This window comes from Sinohyriopsis cumingii, chromosome 6 (genome assembly GCF_028554795.1).
Source record: "Sinohyriopsis cumingii isolate HCF-2022 chromosome 6, ASM2855479v2, whole genome shotgun sequence".
Classification (NCBI taxonomy): Eukaryota; Metazoa; Mollusca; class Bivalvia; order Unionida; family Unionidae; genus Sinohyriopsis; species Sinohyriopsis cumingii.
In genome coordinates this window covers 21,588,423-21,596,253 of record NC_142966.1, presented here as the reverse complement: position 1 = coordinate 21,596,253, position 7,831 = coordinate 21,588,423, and the positions used below count along the sequence as shown (strand labels likewise).

The 7,831-nt window shown below is 35.9% G+C and overlaps 1 protein-coding gene across 1 annotated transcript in view; it reads left to right on the top strand.

Annotated features, from left to right (window-relative positions):
* Nucleotides 1-20: 20 nt before the first annotated feature.
* The window catches only part of LOC149796474 (uncharacterized), a 294,892-nt gene continuing 287,081 nt past the window's right edge, over nt 21-7,831 (top strand). Inside the window, exon 1 of the mRNA XM_089961179.1 lies at nt 21-53. The gene's annotated coding sequence lies outside the window, so the exon portion shown is untranslated. The remainder of the gene's footprint in view (nt 54-7,831) is intronic.

The window sequence follows — 7,831 nt, the reverse complement described above, 5'->3', positions numbered from 1 at the left end:
TATGACCTTGTCCTTTTCTTCATGATATAGCAGACGATTTTTACCGGCAAATCGTAAGCATTTGGAGTTTTTGTTTAAACTTTTTCAAATTTTTGTTTTACAAGATCGTTTTAGTTGGCTTAATATCTCTTGTCTTTTGCTGGCATTGTTAAGTTTATTTTGTAAAACCAACTATAAATCTGACCTAATTCCTCGGCTGAAATGTGGACAGAAAGAGTCCCAAATAATGCATTTTATTTCCATAGCCCGAGGTAGCTATGCGCAAGGTATTTTGAAAAACGCGTTTTCAAGCAATAAGTTAATAAAATTAACTTATTTGGATTTATCATGGTCTTATTATTACATATTTATATTCCCCTCCCCCTAAACACTAAGCTGTTACGCCAGAAGCTGTTCAAAAATTGAAATCTAAAAATAACTGGCCGTCAAAATTTTCGACTTTTGGAGATCAACAGTTTTTTTTCTCAACAATCGGGAATTTGCAAAAATGTGAAGATGGAAACACTTTTTATAATACCCTAAACTAAATAAATGTTTAGGTATTAACTAATTTTTACGAGTAAATAAAAAAGACATTTAAAACATGTATTTAAATTTGTTTCTACGTACGGTAATTGGAGAAAATTACCGCGGATTGTGCAGTAGGATTCACATCGCTTTGACCTATTCCAAACTATCGGCATAATCCGGGTGAATCAAAAATGAAAAATGCGCGTTACTATGCATTGTTTAAATTTTACTGATATATGTTCCGAAACACTCAGTATCAAATTAAAAATTGAGACTATACTGCAAAGGGACCAGTTACCGCCACGGTTTCTCAACGCATTCTTAATCAAGAATATTTGCAACTTGTAATTCTATCTAATTAATCTCGACCTATTTTACGAATATGTCAACATAATAATGTAATGAAAAACTTACAGTCATGCCTTACAGAATATCGGAAAGTATCCCTAATAACGAGTCCCTTCTTTTGAGAGATCCTTTGGTGTGTATATTATACACAATGGCGTTCAAGTGGATATTTTATTCTTTGGAGGATAAATTTATGGATGAATAAAAGTTTTTACAATGTTTCAATAGAAAATTTGTCGTCTGCATGGATCTGAGGTCCTATTTCCAACTGCTTTGTTATAGAGATTATGTACATACGGAAGTGACATTTATGGAATAAGGTAACTCCCCCTCACGATGTTTACATAATCAAATTTAGGTCACTTGAGTTCACCAGTTATATTTTTCTTACCTTTAGAGCTGGAAATTCTTTTTTTAAACTGGAATGAAGGAAACTGACCTTGCAAAATTATCTTCATGCAGGAACGTAAAAAAAACGCATGTGAGCACGAGAAATATGACGTTGGCAGTATCTGGTCCCATGCAGTATATAATGAAACTGGAAGGCTGAAAGGTTAAGTAGTATTTATAATAATTAGCTAGTTCAACATAGTTTTCAGAATGTTAAAAAGCACATATAAACCCTTTGGTAAGTTCGTTTCAATCTTTCTCTGTATTCTACCTGTCACAATATTGCCACTATAATAGCAAACCCCTTTAAGAACCAAAAAGCAGTGCTTCAGATCTTATCACAACACACACACCACCACTACACATCACATTGCTGGTTTACTGTATATCAATACAACTAAGCATACTGTGTTCATTCATACAAGATGAACAGGGAAGTGGTATGCAAGCAAACTTTTCACCACAGAAAGATTAGGTTATATCCAAGCGATAGATCTGTCCCAAGTCTATGCAACGAAAAGACTGGCAGCCCCCCCCCCCCCCGAAAACAAGGTAAAAATTTCAACAAAAAGAGCTTAAGGTTTTATGAATCCAATCCAAAAATAATCCAAGAATCAAAAAATAGAAGTCCTGTTATTAAAATGTCCTAAATGAATCTGAGTTCGAGTCTCAGTGAAATGCAAAATAGAAAATTACGTCTGTTGCAACCTTCAAAGTGCTGTTGTGTCAACTATTCCTTGTTGAATCACAAAAAATTATTCCAGTTTTGAATTCTGAATAAATTTCAATGAATGTTATTGTCCAGGAATTCTGTATGAGCACTTACATATTTCCAGGGAAAAGAATCATTTGTATCCCATAAAATAAAATTTCAGCTCAAGCGGATGTCCCCTCTGCTACCCTGAACGTGACACTAAAAATCTATTTTTACAATGGACCATGGAAGACTTGTCAGCGGCGATTGAAGTTAGAACAGCAAGGATACCAAGTGGTGGAAATGTGGGAACACTAGTACGATCACCATTTGACAACCAATCTTCAGTTTAAACGCATTGTGGAAAGTTACAAGTTGATGGACCCACTGAATCCGAGGGACAGTTTGTACGGAGGAAGGACAAATGCCACCTGTTTGCTGTACCAAGCACACGAGGAGAAAGGAGAAGAAATCAAATACTTGGACATGTGTTCGCTGTATCCTTTTGTGTGCAAATATTGTCACTTTTCTGCAGGGTTCCCACAATTGCTGACAGAAAACATAGATCTGGACAACATTCGACAATACAAAGGGTTGATCAAGTGCAAAGTCTTGCCTCCCACTGACTTGTACCATCCTGTTTTACCTCACTATTGCGAAGGAAAACTGATGTTCCCCTTGTGCTATACTTGTGCCGAATCGTGCAATCAAGACTGACCTTGTCAGCACACCCAAGAAGAATGCGCCTTGATGGGAGCGTGGGTCAGCGTGGAATTGTTCAAAGCTCTGGACACGGGATACTAACTGTTAGAAGTTTACAAAATTTACCTCTTTTCCAAGACAGAACAGTACCACAAGGGCGATGAGAATCCTCAAGGCACTTTTGCAGACAACATGGATGCCTTTTTGAAACTGAAACAAGAAGCCAGTGGCTATCCTTCTTGGTGCCACACTCCCGAAGACCAAGAGAAATTTAAAGAGAAATACTGGAAGAAGGAAGGCATCACTTTAGACTACACTGAGAAAAACAAAGGAAGGTGATCGTTTGCCAAAGTGATGTTAAATTGTTTGTGGGGCAAAATGGCACAACGACCATGTTTCCCCAGGACAGAGTATTTGACTGAACCTTCTTGTTACTTCCAGATGATTCACGACAAAACCAAATACGTGAAACACGTTGACATCGTTCGTGAGGATTTGATCCTGGTCAGTTATGAAGAAGAATTGAACTTTGTACAAGCCAACGAATTTGGAAACGTCATCATTGCAGCCTGTGTGACAGCTCATGCTCACTTAAAATTGTACAAAGCTTTAGAACTGTTAGGAGATCATGTCCTGTACTTTGACACTGACAGTTGCATCTGCATCTGTCGCCTGGGTTAACATCACCTTGACCTCGAAGGAGACCGTTTAGGAGCCGGGACAGATTGAACATCCTGATGACAAGATCTTAAGTTTTGCTAGTGGCAGACTTAAAAATTACGGCCACGAATACCGGGACAAACAAGGAGATGTTCACACCAAGTGTAAAGTAAAAGGATTGACTCTCAATTATTGCAACAGTCAAGTGGTGAACTTTGGCCTATTGAAAGAAGCCTTGCAGTCTGGACAGGATGGAAACTTTAAAGTGACCACCTACAAACTGCACAAAATTGTACGTTTACCCACTCACCAAGTTGTCAGTTGACCCTTGGAAAAACTGTATCAAATCATGTACCAGAAGCGACTGAGGCTTCCCAACCACTTCACTTTACCATATGGTCACGTTGATATTGGTCAGCATATAAAAAGGGACAACGTACAAGACCGATAGTTCATTGTCATTACCAGTGTCAATCGAGAAAAATGAATTCTTTCAAACAGCTAGAAATTAGTATGGAGCATAAGACTCAAGTCGAATGAGAAACAGGTGTGATTCTGTGCCTCACGATCACATTACCAATGCAGTACCATATCTTAGTTGCTTATTTACTAATACCATGACAAACTACATGCAACCAGTGCAACTTTCAGACCACAAAACTTTACCTTATGGACATGCTGATATCACCCAGTATAAAATGGGACAACTTCCAAGAATGACACTTCATTGTGAGGACAAGTGATGAGAAAGATGAATCACTCTTTGCAGATGAAAAAAGAGAACAAACATCATTGGCCTCTTTTAACACCATACTGTCACAGCAAAGTGCGTCTAAGAAGGGAAAGGATTCAGTAGACCTTAAGGAGTATTTAAGCATCCAAATAACTCAGACAGTGACCTTGAGAAAATTTAGGACAACAACTTACACCTACACTGTGAAATTTAAAGACTTTGCATCTGACATTCCAGCTGAGGAAGTAGCAGGTTTCATTACGGACCTACTTGACTCACTGTTAGAGGAACTCAAATGTCATTGCGAAGTCAAAGATTGAGGTCATTCTAGCCTATCAATGTATCATGACAGTTTGAACTCGCCTGTATGTCTCGGGTTTAGAACATCAGCAGAACTATCTTCTTCCAAACTTTTGAGGGCTATAGAAGACGTGCAGACGATGCGATAAAAATTTGACATCACTGATGGAAAAGTGATCATTCATATAGCATACGTTGTACCTCCATGGGAAGAAGATGATGACTGTACTTGATCTACTTACCAATAAGTGTACCTAGCACAATGGACATAACAGCAGATTTACGAATGAAAGGGAGTACATGATTGGAAACGTCTACGCTGCGACACAAATGGTAGCTGACCAGATTTTAAACGTGTGTGATGGATAGAGAGAGAAACATGAACTTTGTCGTATTTAATTGGTTGTTACTTGTTTTGTTTTAGCTTTTTCTTATAAATGAACATTTAATGTAAATACATTGTATATAAAGTGATTTTAGAAGGGCGTGAACTTTTATTTTAAACAGTAGTTTACTAGAACCAAGAACTAAATAACTCATAAATAGGTTTGTTTCATGTCCAAATGATCATGTATTAAATGGATGGTACTTAGACCAAAGCACAGGCCAGAGAGCCCATGTATATACTTGAATAAATGTTTTGAACCCATACAATAGACTTTTCTTTTTTTTAGTCTCTATTCCATGTGTGAGTCTTTCTTTAGAACATTTCTGTCCTATTTTCTATGTGTTTGAATGTGTATTTGTTTGTTTCTGTATGTCAATGTTTGTCCCTATTAACCTTTTGTCCCTACAAATACATTTCACCCTATAAAAAGTTTTGATCCTATAAATTCCATGATGCCACCCAATGTTCAATTCCCATTGACCTCCAGATGACATTCCCATGTTAAATTCCCATTGTCACATAAGTGCAAACCCCCTATTTTAATGTTAAAGTCCCATTGTCGCTAAAGTGACCCCCTTTTCTACTGATGATATTAGATAGTGACATTTTTAGGATACTGTGAATCACAAAAATGTGGACTTAACATTCACTGTTTGTATGTAAGATATGTGAAATTAAGATATTACTGTCTATTGTTATTTTTAAATTTGTATGTGTCCTATAATTGAATTTATGGATTTATCATATAAATGGAAAAAAATATAAAGCATCATGGATTTCAGTGGATTTTATTGCCCAAAGATGGACTAATGGTAATTTGTCAGTTTATTTGTGGTATATTCCACGAATAATAGAAGTGTATCTTACATTGGTTTTGTCTTTTTTTTTGTTTATCTCTGTTTCTTATTCTGTTTAATTTTTTAATGTGCAACTCTGACTCACCGACAACAAGTTGGCCTTTCAGATAGATATGACTTGCAAAATACACCCTTAGTTATACAAGGGTCCAAGAGAAATTGGCTTTTTTTAGCCCTAAAATGACATTGGGCCAACTTGTAGTCAGGTTAACTCATAATTGAGTATATATGTTGCTCTTAAATGATAGTCAAATCAAAATGGGGTTTCCAACAGGAGACTTTGATGTTTAATTGGTCATAAATGAAAATGGGTCCTTTTGGAGATCCAATATGGCCACCACAGTGGCCATCTTGTAAATCTTGTTATCAATACTCCTTCTAAATAGATGGTCAAATCAACATGGGATTTTCACTCAAGAACTTTTATGATGTCTTTTAGTCTTGAAAATCTTGCTGTTGCTACTCTTCCTGAATGGAAAGTCATATTGACATGGATTTTCACCAGTAGACTTCTTATCTTGTCTAGTTGGTTGCAAATGAAAATAGTTCTATCTAGAAATTTAATATTGAAAGTCTTGTTATTGCTACTACTACTGTATAGATGCTCATATCAGCATGGGGCTTTCACTTAAAAATATCATATAACGTCTAGTTGGTCCAAAAGGAAAATTGTGCTGATTTGACTTCGTTATGACCACCAAAGCAGCCAACTAGAAAATCTGGTTATTTTTAGTTCTCCTGAATAGAAAAACATGCTAGTATGAGGTTTTCACTGGAAAACTTCTTATTGGTGTGTAGTGGGTCTCCAAAAAATATTGTGTTAATCTGAATATCCAATATGGACACCACAGTGGAGCAGCCATCTTCTGTCACTACTCCTACTTGATAAAAAGTCATATCATCATTAGTTTTTCACCAGAAGGTTTATTATGATGTCTGATGGTACTAAATGAGAATGGTGCCAGTTTGACAACCAGTGTGGCCAGCTGCAACCATGGCAGACGTGTTGAAAATCTTGTTATTGCTAATTCACGAGAAAAGTAACTATGATAACTACTTAATCCTTCATGAAAATAGAGCCATTCTGACCTCAAGTACGGCTGCCATAATGAATATTTTAAAAATCTTGTCACGAAGTCTCTGGAATGGATGGTATGTCAACATCAGGGTTTTCACCAAAAGTCTTCTAATGGTATCTAGTTTGTCCTAAATGAAAATGTGCCTATTTTACATCTGTTTTGGCTGCCACAATTGCAGATTTGGAAATCTGTTTGCTCAAGAACATGAGATTGTTTCAACACTAAGCAGTTAAAAGAATTGATGATCTTGTCTTAAATTCCAGTAAATTCTTCTCAAAGATTAGAGTGCCAGTCCCTTCGAGGAACTCATTATTAGAATTAATGCAACTTTTGTACCATGATAGGACAGTTCAATCAATTCACATGGACTCAGATCACAATTAGTTTTCTATATAATATCTACAATAGTGAACTTCCTGATGTGTCCAAATCCTAATGAATTAAACGTGAATCTAAAATACCTTTTACTTTGAAGGTTTTATCATAGGTTTTCTGGCATTTTGTCTTGTTGAGAAGCTGGAATGTAAAGAAAGCAACATGCAATGGGTCACAGATTTCACTTTTGGATCAGCATCAATGCCTCATTACGCACTCTGCACTGCTGCCAAAATACACAACCACTTCATAATGCTCATATTCTAAAGAAAAAAACAATTACCTTTTAAATGAATAACAAGAATATCTATACCTAACTATCACCACCAAAATGAGAGGAAAAATGCTTTAAGATAGTCTGGGACTAAATTTATGGGTGCTGAACCAGAAGTAATACTGTAACTTTAGTCCTATAAGGCCAAATCATTTATGGGTAATGTTAGTCAAACTTTTATATTTGCATGTCATGCCTATTTTAACTTTAAACTCGAAAGTCATTTTGAATTACATAGTAAACAAGGTGTGTGACAGCTGTCAAAAAGTGTGTAGTGAAAGTGTTGCATAATATGCAAGTTTTGGCCAAGTGATTTTGATATGCCAAAACTAAATTTGCTAAATCTTCCTTAATTGTATGAATATTTCAATTCAGTATAAACTTAATTGTAATACAAGATAATACTTTTATCTAAAACAATATGTTTGAAATGTAAAAACATTTGATAAATTAAATTTTAATAACATTGTCATGAAGCATCAAAATTTGGAAAACTAAGTTATATCATAAAATTAAATTTT